This window comes from Panthera onca, chromosome D4 (assembly GCF_046562875.1).
Source record: "Panthera onca isolate mPanOnc1 chromosome D4, mPanOnc1 haplotype 2, whole genome shotgun sequence".
In the NCBI taxonomy this organism is placed as follows: domain Eukaryota; kingdom Metazoa; phylum Chordata; class Mammalia; order Carnivora; family Felidae; genus Panthera; species Panthera onca.
The window spans coordinates 8,252,982-8,271,539 of record NC_138351.1 but is presented as its reverse complement, the minus strand read 5'-3'; the positions used below and the strand labels follow the sequence as shown (position 1 = coordinate 8,271,539).

Here is an 18,558-nt window from a genome sequence, read left to right as displayed (position 1 = left end):
CCGGGGTGGGGGGCTCTGAAGAACCTTCTCCCTCTCCCTGCCTCCATCACCGGCTTCCTCGACTGAGGAGACGGCAGGGGCAGGAGAGCCCTCCCCCTCCCTCTCCCCGCCCCATCCTCTGCCCGGGCTGCCCGAGTCAAGGCCAATGGAGCCAGGCGCTTCACCCCCACCCCCACCCCTCCACACACCCCCCACCCCCGCTCCCTGCAAGGCCTCCCACTCGGACCTTTCTTTCCCCGCCACACCGGTCATGTGTGCCCCTACAAGTCACCGCGTCCTTCGGGCGCCTGCGGGGTTCAGCCGGTTAAGCATCCACCTGTCGGTTTCTGCTCAAGTCATGATCTCACAGTTCATGAGTTCGAGCCCTGCGTCAGGCTCTGAGCCGACAGTGGGGAGCCTGCCTGGGATTCTCTCTCTCTGCCCTCTCTCTCTGCCCCTTCCCCGCTTGCACTCTGTCTCTAAATAAATAAACAAACTTAAAACAACGTTATGGATGTCAACTCGGCCGCTCTCTCTGCGTCTCCACTAGACTTCTCGCAGCAGTGGTCAGACGCTAAGAGGCACTTTCTCCCTGCTCAGACTCCCGCCGCGGCCCTATTCTAGACCGTGTCCCATCCGCCTGTATGATCGATCGCTTTTCCTCTATCGCTGATGGCTTTTTATACGTCCACCGCTCAAGTCTTGATGTCTTCTCATGGTGGCCTTTGCTTCTCGTCTCTTACTTCTGCACCATGAGAGTGTGGTTTCTCACTAGACGGCAGGCTCCTTCGGCACAAAGACTGTGTCTAGCTCACTCGTCTCTGACTTCCTCTTAGCAGGTGCACGAATCCTGAAACAGGAGCGTGCCTGATCCCTTCCTGTCATCATCAGAACGTGTCATGTGTCCCTCTGTGGGATCTCTCAGGTGCGTTTCCTCGTCATTCCCACTGCCACCTTCTCATTTCATCCTGTCCAGGTGACAGCCAGGGTTGTAACCTAACTGATCCCCGCACCTGTACATCCTCCCCTGTCGTTCCACACATCAAGAAGTGGAACATCCTTCTGAAGACAGATACGCCTCACCTCCCTCCCAACTCCTTCAACCTCTTCCCTTCACCCTTACAGGGGATGATTGATGTCCAAATTTTGCAGGATGAGAAATTCGGTGTTCTTGATAATTTGGCCTCAACCTCCCGATGTTATCTGCCACTGCACATATCCTACACCCTACCCCTACTGACACACTCAACACAGATTTCCAGCCTTCTGTTTCTTTGAGCATATGGTTCTTTGGGCCAAAGATTTACTTACCTACCCCCCAGTCCCCACATCCCTGAGTTTCATGGTCTCTGTGAAGCGGCCCCAGCCCCACCCGAGAGTGGGGAGTCATTCGTCCCGTCCCTGGGTTATCAGAACACTTAGCCCATATCTCCATTATACCACAGAACATGTTATAGACTAAGTTATATCTTCATGTGTACCAGACCGTGAACTCTCACAGATCAGAATCCTAGTCTTGGTGTTCCCAGTACTTAACACAGCACCTGGCACATTTGACAATGTTTAATACACTGGGTTGAAGTCAATGAAATTTCGAAAGAATCTATCAGCAACACATCTTCAGCAATTAATCACACACAGGAAATTGTGAAAAGTGGGTGTCTCTAGAGAGAAAAAAATGACGGAATGTGTTAAGAGACAGACGTACTTTCCACTGCATACCTTTTAATGAGTTTTGGACTTTTTACCACATGTGTACTATTTTCCAACACACTCAGAGGAGGTGTTACAGTGTGTGCCCAGCACTGTGCACAAGGAGGCTTTCAGGCACCGTGGAACAACTCCACTAACCAAAGAAATTCACGAACGTGGGGTAACTTCTGTGTAGATTTTCTATTTGCCCACCCATGCCCACAGAGCCGTGATGTTGTTCAGTTGCTGAGTTCTGTGCTGCCTGATAACAGAATGATTTATGGACACGTCCTCTCTCCTGGATCATGAGCCCCTGGAAGGCAGAGACCCTCCACTCCTCCCCTCCATGGCCTCTACCAGCTCCTAGTGTAATGCTCTGCACACACTTGGCCATCAACTTGCAACTGTTGAGTTGAAAACACAGCGAAGTTTGGGGCACCTGGGTAGCTCGGGGCACATGGGGCACCTGGGGTTCGTTGAGCATTCGACTTTGGCTCAGGTTATGATCTCACAGCTCGTGAGTTTGAGCCCCACGTTGGGCTCTGTGCTGACAGCTCAGAGCCTAGAGCCTGCTTCAGATTCTGTCTCCCTCTCTCGCTGCCCCCTCCTCCACTCGTGGGCTGTCTCTCTCTCTCTCTCTCTCTCTCTCTCTCTCTCAAAAAATAAACATGAAAAATTTTAAAAGAAAATACGGCATAGTTGCAAATTTGAAAGAAAAGCAATAATGATATTAGTTTGCAGCTAATAATCCGTGTTAAGCCACGGCAAGGAAAAAAAAAAGGCTAAAATACTGCTAATAGGTAACAGCAATAAATATTAGGTTTACTATGGTCACACTGAATATAGAGCTAGAATAGCTATAGAAACGTATCGTATTTTGTCATTCCTTATTTAGGTCATGGATTGATATATATTATTCCTTCTCCACTTACGCTAGCAAAACAAGTATTATCCTTTTATGTGAGAGCCTCGAATACACACACAGCCACAACCGTCCAGAACCACTGCTCGGGAGATGAGAGAAAGTTCTGAGATGAAAGAGGGAAAAAGGAAAATGGGCTCTGAGATGATATCCTTATAAACAAAATAGGACAACAATCAGTAATTCCCAGATAGATCGAAACCTAACTCCCCTGGGGAAAATACTCCAACTAAATCCTTTAGTGCCTGGGAAGCAGTCTGAAAGCCGCCTGCCGTGAAAAAGAACAAAACACACAGGATGTACACTCCATCCTCACAAAAGCGAAGGGACAGTCATATCGACAATCACATTAGAAGTCAGAAAGCAGTGCTCGCTTCGACAGCACGTCCACTAACACTGGAACGATACGCAGAAGATCAGCATGGCTCCTGCACGAGGGTGACACGGAAAAATTAGAAAACAATAGGAAATTTAAGGAAAAAAAAATACAACAACACAGGATTCATCTAAGTGAGATGAATGTGTACCGAACGCCAAACACAGAAATACACGGTATCCTCGTGCCTACGTGAGACAACAGATTACCAGCGCCCCAGCCCGTCAGGCAGCCCAAGCCTCACCATTTCCTCCCCTTTCTTCCTCCCTCTCCCCCACCCCACGTAATCGTTCTCTCTGGCCCCTGAACACACCCAGAGATTGATCCAGCTCTGCTTATCTCTTTTTACCACTGTCCATCCTGTATCGTGGTCAGTGACAGCTATATAATCAACCCAATGAACTTCAGGTCACTTGCACAAAGACTCCGCAACTCATTTGCTCTCTAGTCAACTCTACTAGTTGATGCCGCACAAAACACAGCCGACTAGCTAGACCACGTCTGAGCACAGCCTTGTGGATCTGGCTTTGTCCTCTCTCCCCACGTGTCCTAGGAGCATTCTACCTCTCAAAGGGAGAAAGACAAATGAATATGGGAAAGAGAAGATAATAAAAGAGGTTAGTGGCATACAGATAACTCCTTCTCAGGTCACTTAGAACAATGACTTTATTGACCTGTCTTCTTTGGGAAGCGAGTATTAGATTTTATTTACCTCTGTAGTCCCGCAGCTTAGCCCAATCAATCATATAAAACATATGCTAAATAAATTGTTGGTGACTCGGTTAGTTAAATAAAGGGAAGAGAAAGGTAAGAAAAGGAAATGTTCTCAATTCATACTTACTGAAGTGAGAAACAAGTAAGGTCACCAGAAGAGAAGCGTAATTCTCCCTTACTTTTCCTGACCTAAGCGTGTCCTGAAGTGATTCAATATGGCGTCTGTCTGTTATACCAAATTTGAAAGGATATTAAAAGTTCATAGGACACACGGCAAAGGAAACAAACAACAAAACAAAAAGACAACCTACTGAGTGGGAAAGATATTTGCAAATGATATATCTGATAAGGAATTCATATAAAAAACTCTAAAGAAATTACACAACTCAATTACCAAAAAAAACCCCAAAAATCCAATTAAAAAATAGGCAAAGGACAAGAACAGACATTTCCCCAAAGAAGACATCCAGATGGCCAACAGATACATGAAAACATGCTCAACATCACTCATCATCAGGGAAATTCAAGGCCATGATGAGATACCACCTGACACCAGTCAGAATAGCTAAAATTAAACACACACACACACACACACACACACACAAGAAACAAGAACTGTTGGTGAAGATGTGCAGAGAAAGGAACCCTTGCACACTGTTGATGGGAATGAAACTGGTGAACAGTGTGAGGGTTCTTCAAAAAAATTAAAAATAGAACTACCATATGATCCATAATTATACTACTAATTATTTACCGAAAGAATATGAAAACACTAATTTGGGAAGATCTATGGTCCTCTATGTTTATTGAAGCATTATTTACAATAGCCAAGATATGGAAGCAACCCAGGTGTCCATCAATGGACTTGCTTCTAAGTGAAGTAAGCCAGTCAGAAAGAAACAAATACCATATGATTTCACTTATACATGGAATTTAAGAAACAAAGCAAATGAACAAAGAAAAATAGAGACGAACAAAAAATAGACTCTTAAATATAGAGAACAAACTGGTGGTTACCAGAGGGGAGGTGGGTGGGGGGGATGGGTGAAACAATTTTAGATTGAATTCACCACAGTAAATATTTACTGAGTACCAACTATATATAGGGTTTGTTTCCAAAACAGGGAGAAAAGAGATAAATAAGACTTCTTCTTTCCCTCAAGGATCTCACAATCTAGTATCATGCTCCTTGAAAACTGCACTGCCTTTTACTACGATGTAAAAAAAAAAAAAAAAAATCCCAATGAAATTTCACAATAAAGTCATACGTCTTTAAGGCCATAGCCAAAAGAGACATACAGTATTCCATTTCAAAAAGCCCAAATACTTTATAGCCAAATCCTACAGAGCCTGCCAATTCAAAGGGCCTCACCCTGTAAGGCCCATCTTCATTCCTAAGAAAATGAAATAGACCAGTCTTCAGAAGGAGTTTACTAATGACTTAATTCTGACAAAAACATCCATATCCATATGTCCATGTTAAGAGGAAAAAAAAACCCTGATGTTAAGGCTATCCCCCACAACTTCCTTTAAACAAAATGTAAGTGTTTGCTACTTTTATTTTTGTGGGCTGCTCCCAGAGATTTTGATCTGGGCTAGTTTTTCAGGTTTCTTAACCCAAGTATTCATGTCTGTCACACTGCAGTGTGGCTGCTGAAGCTCAAGTTATTGGGGATGCATCACCCCATTATACCACGGGGACAGATGCCACCTATGAAACAGCTCAGCATCATAAATACATCTCAAAAATTGAAAGTAAAGATGTCTGAAAAGTCTAACCTTGTATAGAGAATAATATTTTTCCCTTCATAAGAGTTCTGAGAGACAACAAATTACATGCATATGTGTATGTGTTTTTACGTTAAAGATAATACACAACTACATGCTGACATATATAGCTTTAAGAATTCAAACAATATATGACTAAAGGGGAGAGGAAAACAGATTACTATTTCAAAATTATTGGGGAATTACTGAGGAAGAATACTGCCGAAACATAAAAATATTAAAAACGTAAAACATTAAACTCTCATGTGTCTTCACTAATAAGGTATTGAAGAGGGAAAAATCCACACTTCCCTGTGACCACAAAGAAGAGTATTTCTTCTTAGTCAGACAAAATGGCACCTCCCCTTATGTGTCATGTCCTTGGCATGAGGGGTGTGACGTCCAAGGACGCTGCTCTTTGTCTGGTCTCGTGTGCCCTGCGTCAGTGAGCGTGGCCCTGTCTGGGCTCCGGGGGACTTCAGGATTCGTACTTCCCATTCCCACCCCACCTGGGCCACGGCACTTCTTCCGGAAACACGCATCAGGTGGAGCTGTCACGCAGACCATCTGTGCCACTGCCACCCTTCTGCAGAGGCCCAGGGCCCTCGCCCTCTTCTGGAAAACACTGCACTTCTCCTTACTGCTGGTTTCCTGCCTAAACCCCCACCAGATCCCAAACTGTGATCCAGGCTTAATCAATATTTGATATGAGTTTAAGAAAACCCTTTAAATTCATTCATGTTGAGGATTATTAAACTGACCCACACTCAACAAAAACAAAACAAAATAGGACTTTATTACAGTTGCTGTGGTGTGTCCCAGGAGAACTTGTATTTTAACCTTCTTTGGGACTTAAAAAAAAAAAAATTTGGAGAGTCAGGTGAGAGAGACCTAAGAGCAGAAGGCACGAAGAAACCTTCCAAGTTCACTGAACGCACAAGTCTGTCCTGCCTGACGCACTCTGGCTGCCTGGTCTAGGACATGGAAATCAGGCTGGAGGCATTCAGGATGGTTTTCAGGCCAAGGACACTGGAATCAGGCAAGTTTACACTCAAACTGTGGCTCAGTCCCATGACAGCTGCCACAGTAGCAGTGTTTCTCGGCTTCTGCATCTGTAGGGACCGTAATACTGCCTCCCTCACAAGGCACAGGGAGCAGTAGGCAATGACACCTGGCATACGCTGTGCCCTCTCACCACTCAGCTGGGGTTATTACTGTCACTGACATTGCCGGGACCACCAATGTCACCACTGCCAGCCTGTTAGAGTCAATATATTATACTTTCTGGGAAGACAAGTTTCATGCACAGCAGTTATAACCACAAGCTCTGAAGTCTGAGTTCCTTGAACAGTTTATTTAAGATCTCTGGGTCTTAGCTTCCATGTGTGAAAAGGGGATGATGGCATCTATGGAGTTATCGTGAGTGCAGGTAATATGTGTGAAGTGTTTGCAAGAGTTGTACATAGTAAGCATTTTTTCCACTTAACCTTAGAGTGTCTGAAATTTTTTTAAGAAATGATTTATGACAATAAGCATACAGATAACTTATTGTAAGGTAGGCATTTTGATAAGCTACATGCATCCACACTCATATAGTTACACATGTGTACTGTATGTGTATTTAATTAGCCTCATTTACAGACGAGAAAACTGAGGCACATAGTATGGAAGCAACATAGCTGAGTGGCAGAGTGATGATTTAAACCCAGGCAGTCTGGCTCTGGGCCCCATGTACTTAATCACTATGCTGTGCTGCCTTAAAAAATGTTGAAACAATGAATGAATGTTCCTGCTGGAAAAATACTGAAAAGAGTCAATGACCTTGACCCGCCTGTTTTCAATGAGCAGGGACAGTTCTTGCAAAGTGCGCACAAAGGGAGGACAAAGGCATGTGGAGGGCAGAGGAGGGCAGACTCAGCGTTCCCTCTGCAGGGCTGGCAGGGGTTTTCCAGCCAAAGTCGGAACACAAGAGTGGCCTCAAGACTCAAAAAGGAACCCAGAGTTTTGGCCTCAAATCCAAAGTCACTTAGTTTACAGCAAGTTTTAAACTGACAAGGAACAAATGCTTATTATAGGCTTGGCCTTCCGTGGTAACATGAGGGATGTAAATAATCAGAAGACTCAATTTGGGTCTCTGAGGAAGCTTACTCAAGGCCAAGGTATCTTCAACTTCCCTCCTCACCCAGTGGTGAGGCCAATCTGTCCATCTACAACTTCTCCAGACTTCGGAGGGTGTACGGGGCTTGGTAGACTAAACAGCCTCCAGTTGACCTTTAGGCTATTTGAGGTCAAAGACATGTTCCACTACTGGACAAGGTGACCAGAAGGCCTTGTCAATTCATCAGTATCCCTAAGGCTTCATCTCGTAAAATCCTACTCCAAAAACCTAGGAATTTTAGGTCAACTGTGTGTTGAATCAGTGTTGTGCTATTGACTAATTCTTGGGAGTGATTCCTTGCTTTTCTCAGCCTGTTTGAATTCAACTTCCTGTCAGTGTCTCAACTTCTGGTCCCTCTAGATCTCCTTTGGATCTCCTTTGGATGTCTCCCAACACGAGAGTTTAAGCAGCCCAAAATCTCAACCCAAAACACCAAAAGTGGACATAAAAAGATGGGGAATAAACATGGTAGGGGGGGCAGAGGGGCTGAGGAACAAGGGAGAAAATCAAAACGGGTCACTGAATTCTTGAAAGGATGAACATTTTTCAGCTACCAGATTAACAAATACTGTGTTCATAAGGTGTGGGAGCAACGGGCACTCCCATGTACCGCTAGTGAGAGTGCCCATCTGTACAACCGCCTGTGGAGGTGAAACCTGCCGACATTTGTCCGATTTGAAATGCACACACCCTTCAGACAAGCCATTCCTTGGACACAAATCTTACAACTGGGTGCCACCTCATGCTACCTGAAAAAGACATCCAAATGGCGAGTACTTCTAAATTTCAGGTGAGATTTAATGAAAGGGTTTCCTGATAACCAAAGGACAAACAAATTATACACAGCATAAGCTTATATGAATTCACAAGCTATGTTATAACAAACATGAAGTCCATGTAGACAGAGCTCATATTTGCTGGTCCATTTGGTGACTGTTTGTTTAGGTGGCTGCCACATTTTACAGAATTCAAGAGCAAAGCTTACTGGATCACGGGCCAGGTCATACCACAAGAGGAAAGGTCTGCATTTGAGAAAGGGGGACACAGGAGTTCTAATCTCTCTTCTGCCAACAAACTATCCTCTTGAAGAAGGCACTTCACTCCTCTGATTTCTTTCATCCGTGAATGGCAAATGTGAACTAGCTATAAATTTGCTTCACTTTTAATGATCCATTTATACTGCAACTAAACTGAGCTGAACCTCAATCCAGCCACACAAAAGAAAAAAGGAAAGAACATTTAAGAAACGGGTTCCAAATAACTGATGGGCGTCGTAGCTGTTGGTTACAGTTGACCTTGAACAATGCAGGGCCTAGAGGTGACAACCCCAATTGGTTGAAAATCCATGTATAGTTTTTGATTCCACCGAAACTTTACCAATAGTCTACTATGGATTGTAAGTCTTACTGGCGATATAAGGAGTCAATAACATACTTTATAAATTATATGTGTTATAAACTATCTTCTTACGATAAAAGTGAGCTAGAGAAAAGGAAATGGTGTTAAGAAAATCATAAGAGAAACTACATGTACAGTCCTGTACTATAAAAAATCTGCACGTAAGTGGAACCATACAGTTCACACCCGTGTTGGTCAAGGGTCAAGTGGACTTCTCTAAACCCCGCCAACAACTTCATAAGGTAAGTATTATTATCTTCCTTTTTACAGTTTAAGAAACTGAAACTTGGAGGAGTTAGTGATTTTCTGGATTCCAGAGCCACCAAGAGAAAGGGCAAGGAATTAGACCGAACTGGATTTTACCCCAAACCTGGGTTCTTTGCTCTTTGCTGTATTTCCTCTATACCTGGTAACCCAAACTTAAAGAAAAAAGTTGCCATCACTGATTTTGTCAAACCAGGGAATGCATGTGAATGCAAACCAAAGAGAGAAATACATTTTTATGGGAAAATAAAGAAAAAGAATAAAGCTAAGTTTGTTCACCAAAGGACTAAATAGATAAAAATAAAAACTTCTCTGAATCACCATAAATGACTTAAAATCTACGTTTCTACCTAGTGCTAAAATAACCAGATGACCTGTTGTTAATTGACTCTATTTAGACTAAGGTAAATATGGGTGGTTTTCTTTTCTCTCTCTCTTTTTTTTTTTTTTTGTTGTTGTTGCCCATCGGTTGTGTTACAAAGACATAGACTGAATCACTCCTACACCTAGTCCAGGAATAGTTCCAAGTAAAAGGTCATTTGTATTGTTAACTCATACCAAAAAAAAAAAAAAAAAAAAGTAACACACATTCATCCTATGAATAACTCCAGAACTCTAAGTTCTCAATGGTCCTTTCCTTAACTTGGTCACCATTTATAATTTTTAAAAAGCAGGGTTAGGGGTAAGGGGGTGCAGCCCTTACTTAATGTAGTCAAATCCATCTAGTGGCTGAAGGACTAAACTAAAAATTAAAGATGAACATAAAACCTGGAAACGTAACACTCCTGGAAGAAAACGTAGGCAACAAGCTCCCTGACACAGGTCTTGGAGATGAGTTTTTTCTCAATCTGACATCAAAAGTGAAAGCAATAAAGCCAAAAATAAACAAGTGGGACTACATCAAACCAAAAAACAAAACAGAACAAAACAACAACATCAACAAAAAAACCTTCTGCACAGCAAAGGAAACCATCAACAAAGTAAAAAAGCAATTTACTGAATGGAAGAAAATACTTGCAAATGATGTATCCAATACGGAATTAATATCCAAAATATATAAAGAATGCATACTACTCAACCCCAAAAAACCCCCCATACCAATCCAATTTTAAAAAGGGCAGTTTAAAAAAGGGTGTTTTCCAAAGAAGACACACAAATGGCCACGAGACACGTGAAAGACGCTCAGCATCACCATCAGGGAAACGCAAATCGAAACCACAATGAGGTACCACCTCACACCTGTCAGAATGGCTAGTCTCAAAATGACAAGAAATGCCAAATCTTGGGAAGGACGTGGAGAAAAGCAAACCCTCGCACACTGTTGGTGGGACTGTCACTGGTGAGGCGACTGTAGAGAACAGTATGGAAGCTCCTCAAAAAATTAAAAATAGAATTATTATACAATCCAGTAATTCCACTTCTGGGTATTTATCTGAAGAAAACAAAAACACTAAGTCAAAGAAAATATATGCACCCCCCACCATGTTCACTGCGACTTTATTTATAATAACCACGATACGGAAATAACCTAAGTGTCCATGGACAGATGAATGGATAAAGAAATCATCACACACACACACACACACACACACACACACACACACACACACACTGGAATATTATTTTTTCATAAAAAAGAATGAAATCTTGTCATTTACAACATGGATGGTCCTTGACAGCATTATGTTAGGCGAACTAAGTGAGACAGAGAAAAAGAATATTGTATGATCGCTCATGTGTAGAATCTTAAACAACAACAACAACAACAACAAATAATAACCTCATGGATACAGAGAGCAGACCGGTGGTTGCCAGAGGCTGGAGGCAGGGGCGGAAGAAACAGGTGAAGGTGGTCAAAAAGGTTTGTTTTTTTTTTAAGGAAAATATTGCCTAGATATTATAAATTGGCGAAAGTTGAGGGGAAAAAATGCCTTGCTGTGGGCTGTGGAAAAATTCTAACATGACTCAGGTGGAAACAATCTGTTGTTCATAGAGCCTATATGAAGTGCTGAGGGCTTTACATGCATTATGTCTTTTGGTTCTCCCAAGACTGTCCTCATTTTACTGAGGAATACAATGAGGCATGCTGCTGGCCTGTGGCATAACTGAGATTTATACCCAAGGGTATCTGGCTACAAAGGGTACTTGCCCCTGTGGGAACAACGCAGGGGTTAAAATCGTTGCCACTGGAATAAGGCAGAAGTGTAGATACTGAGACACGAAGTCCAACCTATCATGAATATAAGTTTAGTTGTGTTAATTCGAAGTGTTAATTCTGACCTCCCTACATCCCACCCCTCCCTCTCATGCTTCCACTGGCTTAAGAACCATACTGTTTTTAAAATCTTCAAAGAGGGCCACCTGGGTGGCTCAGTCGGTTGAGCGTCCGACTTCAGTTCAGGCCATGACCTCGGGGTTCTTGAGTTCGAGCCCCATGTCAGGATCTGTGCTGACAGCTCAGAGCCTGGAGCCTGCTTCGGATTCTGTGCCTCCCCTCTCCCTCTGTCCCTCCTCTGCTCGTGCTCGGTCTGTCTCCCTCTCAAAACTAAATTTAAAAAATATTTCAAAAAAATAAAATCTTCAAAGAAAAGGAAAAGGAGAGGAAGGAAGGAAGGAAGGAAGGGAAGGGTAATAAGCTATCATAAAGGGACCTTAAATGCAGATTACTAAGTGAAAGAAGCCAGTGTGAAAAGGCTGTATTCTGTATGGTTCCAACTCTATGACACTGTGGAAAAGGTGATACTATGGAGACAATAAGATCAGCACCTGCCAGGGGTTTGGAGGAGGGAGAGACGAATAGAGCGCAGGCTGTTTAGGGCAGTGAAACAGTTTGGATGATACTATACTGATGGATACGTGTCACTTTACATTTATTGAAATCCACAGCACGTATAACACCAAGAGTGAACCATGATGTAAACTATGAATTTAGGGAGATCACAATGTGTCCATGTCGGTTCATCTATTCTAACAATTATACCACTCTGGCACAGAAAGTTGATTAATGCCGGAGGCAGGGAGTATGTAAGAACTTTGTACATTCCATTCAATTTTTTTGTGGACCTAAAATTGCTCTAAAAAATAAAGTTTACTTTTTTATTTAAAAAAAAAAAGGTAATTATGAACTCCAGAGAAAAACAAAATTTGTTTAGAAAAGAATGGGCGCTCACAGCTCACCTTATGGCTCAGCGGGGGTCACATCCAGGTTTTGTGGGGCCTGAAGCTTAGACAATTGGGGTGGGTGGGCAGTGAGAGGGGGGCTCTTTAAGAAAAGAAAAACACTAAATCAGAAACAAATCTGATTAAATCTCAGAGAATTTCTAGCATTGTTGTTCACTGTAAAAAATAACTGAATACAATTGCAGGGGCGTATCCTTCATCTGAGGGTACTGGCAGTGGGGACCACTCTCTCCCTGAGTTTCTCGACATTTTCAAAGCTATGACCCGGCCTTCTAAACAAGGCTGGAGGGAGGGGGAGGGAAGAGGCAGAGATGCCGTGAGGGTAAGGCGGCTTATAAACCGACCAAGGAAAGGAAACAAAGGATGGAAGAAGCTAGAAAGAAGTCATTCATTGCCCCAAAGGAAGGGGTCTGGTTGCAGAAATCTTTCTTCCCAGAGGGATCCACAGGTCTGGAGAGCGGCCCATCTCCGATCTGTGGGGGCGGGAGAATCTGCTCTTATAATCTCCTGCCGTCTAGGGCCACTTGGAACCAAGGCTGCCTCTACTGTAAATGATGAGACAAAAGGAAAAGATTCTTCCAGGCTTGAGAGGAAAAAGATGCGAGTGAACCTCTGCTTGAGTGAAGACCTATACCACTAACACGACATCAACCCCATAAGGGGGAAGAGGGCGAAACACGAGCCTCCGTGAACTCCTGGGCTTCCGGGCTCACCTGCGGGCAGAAGGGTGGACCCACTTGGTGCTTCCGTCACTTGCTCTTAGAGGTCATCTGGGTGGCCTTCAGTGAGAAGGGAGCTGGAAGAGGTAGCATCTGCTATGACCACTTCCAGCCCCTCCCTCTTCTGGAACTTCGGACTGAACACTTCAGAAGTTAAGTGGACAATCCAGAGCGAGATGTCCAAGACTCTACCGGCAAATGTTGCTCTCACGGAGCAAATGTTTTGCCAGGGTAAATTATTTCCGAAGAAAGACGACCAGGGACATGTGACGTTCTGTGGTTGTAGTATGTGAAGCACTTTGCCCGATGTCAGTTAAGAGTCTCTTCATTACGTCCTGATTCTCATCAGCTTGGACAGTTTATTGGGACCATGTCCCAAGAACCCAGTGGTGCTGGATTTGCAACATCCTCAAAAGCAGCAGGAAGGCCTGCCACTCAGTTAAGGCAAACGGAACGAAACACAACAAACACACAAACAGCAACCACAAAAAAGTGAAGTTCTGAACAATTAACTGTCCGCTGACTGGTGGGTCATGTCTGCGCTCTGCTCTGATCCAGGGCCCTCTTTGGACATTTGCTGTGTTATCCTTACAGCTTCACATGTATAAGGAAAAGTCCGTAACTTTTTAAAAACAGGGTCTCAGTATCACACTGAGAAGCCCACAGATTCTTTGCCACAGCAGGACACTGGATGATTAAAGAAGGAAGGGCTGGTGTGGTTGAGAGATGCGGAAATAAAAAACCAAATTTCTGTCTCTCGGAATTTGGTTTCTCACTGAAACTAAGGAACGGATCCATTTACAAGACTTGGTAAAACTTTCTTACGTGCTAATTCCCTCTTGCAAGTGTGAATAATGACTGCCTTTTAAAATCCTGCAGCAACAGACAGAGCCTTGCCGTTCGCTGACCTTGGAATATCCCCAGTGAGGTGTCCCTCTGTGATACAAGAGTTACTAGTGGGGGATGGGAATAACGAATAGGGGAGCCAAGTTGAATGATATACGGGGGACACCGTTAACAGTTTCCACCAGCAAGATCGGTACGCTGTGTAACAGAAACATAACAAATCGCTTCATCAACTAACCCTCACGCCTGAAGAAAGCAACTCATAGGTTTGGCGGCAGAAGTCAGTAAGCACATTACCCTGAGAGATTAATTGGATGTGTACTGAGGTCTCTGTGGCATTTCTTTCTTCCAACTGTACATAGTACCACTGTGCCTTGAAACTGCCAGGATGGCTCTAAACTTCATCTAATTTCTGACCTACTGAAACATTCTGTCTTATCCCCTTCTGTAACATCGCACTTCACCTTTTTACTTTCCCCTTCTAGGAAAGGACCACGATCAAAGTTGAGACAGAGAATTACAGGGATCTTGATTCAAGTACAGATAAACTCAGGATTCAATTTCCCTTAGGGGCTCACTCACTCGTCTTTCCAAGTTAGCTCTCACGTACCGCTGGGAGACAGGATACGGACGTGCTTGCTGAGCTCAAAGTGAGGGATGCCTGTGTCCAGGGCAGAGTGGGATCATCCCCAAACTCCCAAGAGATGGGCTCAGAAGATACACAGCCCAAGTATGTTTGGGGCCCTGATGCATGACAGGCCAGGATGTGCCCCCGGGAGATATCTGCTCTACCCAGCTCCGGCCCACAGGCTGAGAGGCTGAGATGAACATTCTAGAAACCTCAGGAATGAAGGATGAATTCAATGCCTCCTCACCTTAGGTTGTGCCCTCACTGTCCCTCCAGTATAAAAGTGGATCAGTATAAAACCCTCCTTACTGGTCCACAGTCTTGCTCCCGGCGTGCTTCCTAAATCCATCCTCCACGCGGCGGCAAAAGTGAGAATTTATAACACAAGTGTGATCAGTTCCTTCTCCTCTTCCATACTGTGGCTGCCCAGTGCTTCGAGATCAAGTCCAGGACCCCGCTGCGCAGCCTGCTACAGTCCTGCCGGCAAGGAGGAAAACCAGCAGCTGTGGGGCAGAGGACAGACCAAGGGCAGTGGCCGAGGACAGACGTGGGGCAAAGTCTGTATTAGGATGTTGTGACAAAGTACCACAAAGGGGCGGCTTAAAATAACAGGAACTCAACGTCCTCCAGCCCTGGAGGCTCAAACTCCAAAATCACGATGTGAACAGGGTTGGGGGGCCAGCTCTGTGCTCTCTCCTGGCCTCTGGAGGTGCGCTGGCCCTCCTTGGCTTCTAGACGCATCACCTGGTCTCTGCCTCTGTCTTCCCAGGGTCTTCTCCGTGTCCCTCTCTTCGTATCTTCTTCCTTGCACGCATGTCTGTCTCTGTGTCTGACTTTTCCCTTTTCACGAGGACACCAGTCACACTGAGCGAGGGCCCACTCTAATGACCTCATTTGAACTTGATGGCCTCCAGAAAAGGGCTTACTTCCAAACAAGGTCACATTCTGACCACTGGGGATAATGATGGCAGCATATCTTTTTTTGGGGGGGACACGACTCAACCCAGAACAAAGTCCTGCTCCGAGAGGAGGCCTGACTCTCTACGCCCCCTCCAACCCTAATTTCTCTGTTTCTGTTCTGCAGGGCACATCAAATTACATATTAAGCACACCCAGAAACACGTGACTTTGCATTTTAAAATGCTGTTTGCATTTTATTTCACCTGACCTCAGCCCACAAAGAGCTTAAATCGCTTGAGATGTGTTTGCACCCTCCAGTTCCTCCCTCACCTTCCAATATAAGGAAGGCTGTGGTGTAACTGATCACCTTGGGTAATTCTCTCACATAACTTCACTGAGCCTCAGTTTCCTAGCCTGTGAAGTGGAAACAGTAGGACTTCCCGTTCCGCCTTCTCTACTGAATGTTGCCACAATAAAACGGCACAGAGTGTAGAAGAATGATCTGAAAAGGTATGAACTAGTATTAAGGAGAAAGATTGTGGCATTCCAACTCTGACGTAGTTTTCTCTGTGCTGTATATTAGTACCAGGAATCGGAGCTCTTAACAGAGAAACTGGAGCACGTGAGGCAGCGCAAGCCTAGGAGGCTTACACTGGAAGGTCGTTTCTCCCCCGTCTGAACTGGCCTCCCTCCCTGCCAGGTCTGACCTGTTACCCCACACACTCTCCTGGTCACGAATTCGTCTTCTAACACGCATCCTGGTCCCACAAAATAGATCACTCACGAGATGAGGGCAGATAGCTTCTGGAAAATGTGAGACAGTATTTTAGTATATATCTTCTTAAAAGGACGTCTACAACAAAACCGGGTAAGAGACAGTTGACTAATTAAGAAAAACAAGTAATTTTCTTAAAAGCTCACTTCCAATAGCTCTTGATAACATGAGTGAGAGTATGATACAGAATCATGTTGTATTAAGTGAAATGGGCTTTTTCCAGAATAAAATAAATCAGAAGACAAAATTACATCATCTTAAATGAAATAAGGTTTCTGGGTATAATTAGTTGATTTTAACCAGAGGAATAAAATCAATGGTGTCTTTTTATTTTAATTTAGCAGGATTTCAGTGGTCATTTTCACAAGTGGAATTAGAGTTATATGGTGTTTAAATGGTATAATATTGGGGGAGGGTTTGGGACACTGAGTCTTGTAAAGCTTCCAGGCATAGACAGCCATTTACTCACCGAGTGTATCACTGTACAGTTTTAACTCACACGAACAGAAATTGCCCAATGGATGGAATTCTATGGAATTCTATACGGCCCAGGTGCCTGGTGCTCCTCCAAGGGTCTCTAGTTGTACAAGACCACAGGTCATGCAAAAGGAATGGTGCCCCCTGAGGTGTGCAATATGGCGGTCCTAATGAAGACGAACTAGGATTGGGGGCCCTAGGAAATAGCAGAGTATGGAGTGGAGTAGACATAAGTCACAGTAACCTCATGGAAGGCTGTGGGGGGATGGAAAAAAAGCTCTGGTCTAGGAGCCCAATGGACTTGGGTCCTGGATTGCAATCCAGTACGTACTGGCTGTATAACCTGAGATCAAGTCATGTGAGCTTTTAAATAGGAATGAAAACCACAACTACCTTTTCCACCTCAGAGGATTACTGTGAGACTCCAATGAAATTATGCATGGGACAGTGCTTTGTAAACTCAACCTAACAAATGGAAGATGTTATTATCTCCGGTAGAGTTCAGCCTCCTTACAGTCTGTCTCAAACAATGAAAACTCTTTTTCTCTCAGGGTCCAAAAGTAAATATTCAAATACAGCTGTTCCTACTTAATTTTATTCTGTCATGAACACAGTGGGGTTTTTTTTTTTATTATTATTCTGCAGAAACCATATGAGGTTGCTTTCATTTGTCATTGTCTATTATCACTGCCACTAGTCATTCCATATAAAATATCTCCAAACCAACTCTTGACTCAAAAAGTCTCCTGGGTAGAAGAGGTTGGCTCAACAAGTGATGTTTATACCTACTGCCTTTCCGGTGAAGATCCAGAAAGCTGTTGAAACTGCTACTAATTAGAGCTGATGGCAAAAGAAGTTTAACCATACAAGCACTGCTGCCTTGACAAAGATCTACAAATCTCAAGCTTCTTTTGGCTCTTCTTATCAAAGTCGGGTCACGAGAGGAAGAGAACTCCCTTTCCTGCTAATGAGTCATTATATCTAGTTCCATCTTGGGTACCAAAAAGTACACCCTTTCTGGGACTTATTCTAAATGGAAGAGTGAAAGGAGTTTCACTTCCAAAATCAAGAGGCAGAACATTCAAGGGCAGATCCTGGGAAAGTGCATATTTAGACCTCTAAATTTCCATATGTTTTCAGTACACCATGGTTTCATCATGAGCACTGAAACTGGTGAGAAGTTAAACATAGGTAGGGATTATTCTCACCTCAGGCTCAATTTCTGCTTTAGAAGATCACACTCTATCTGCGTTAGATGCTTCCCCATCAGAACACGATAGATTCTAGGTACAACCATTCTTCTAGGACAAGGAACTAACCCTCCATTTATATCACTATTTCTTTAAGAAAAGGAAATCCCAGTAACAACTAGGTACTTGGAAAAATTTACAGCCCCTTCTACTACAATTTTGGACACATAAAGGATTGCATCTTTATCAACTAGGCATCACACGTTGCCCAGGCCATGGCCAGGGTCCTCGGAGAGGCCAGGGAAGGAAGGAAGAGGCTCCTACAAGCTCTCACTCGGCAATGCCAAGTGACATGAGGTTTCTGTTGCTGTTGTTTTTGAGGCTTTTTTTAACCCAAGGGTTTGTGTTTCGGGCACTGGCCGTATTCTCAAAATAACTGCCCTGTGCCTGTATAAATAAGGCTGATAAATTCAGGTTCCCCTAACTCAGTGGTTCCCAACCAGGGACCATTTTGCCCTCCCGGGAGATATACAGCAATGTCTGGAGACATTTCTGTCACCATTGGGAGTAGAG

The 18,558-nt window shown here is 43.9% G+C and overlaps 1 protein-coding gene and 1 non-coding gene across 6 annotated transcripts in view; one reads left to right on the top strand and one right to left on the bottom strand.

The window, feature by feature from the left end:
- The window catches only part of GLIS3 (GLIS family zinc finger 3), a 451,944-nt gene that overhangs the window by 265,159 nt on the left and 168,227 nt on the right, over positions 1-18,558 (bottom strand). The window lies entirely within an intron of this gene.
- LOC132663933 (U6 spliceosomal RNA) lies at positions 2,960-3,066 on the top strand. Its single transcript, XR_009603325.1, has one exon. It is a non-coding gene; the product is annotated as a U6 spliceosomal RNA (small nuclear RNA).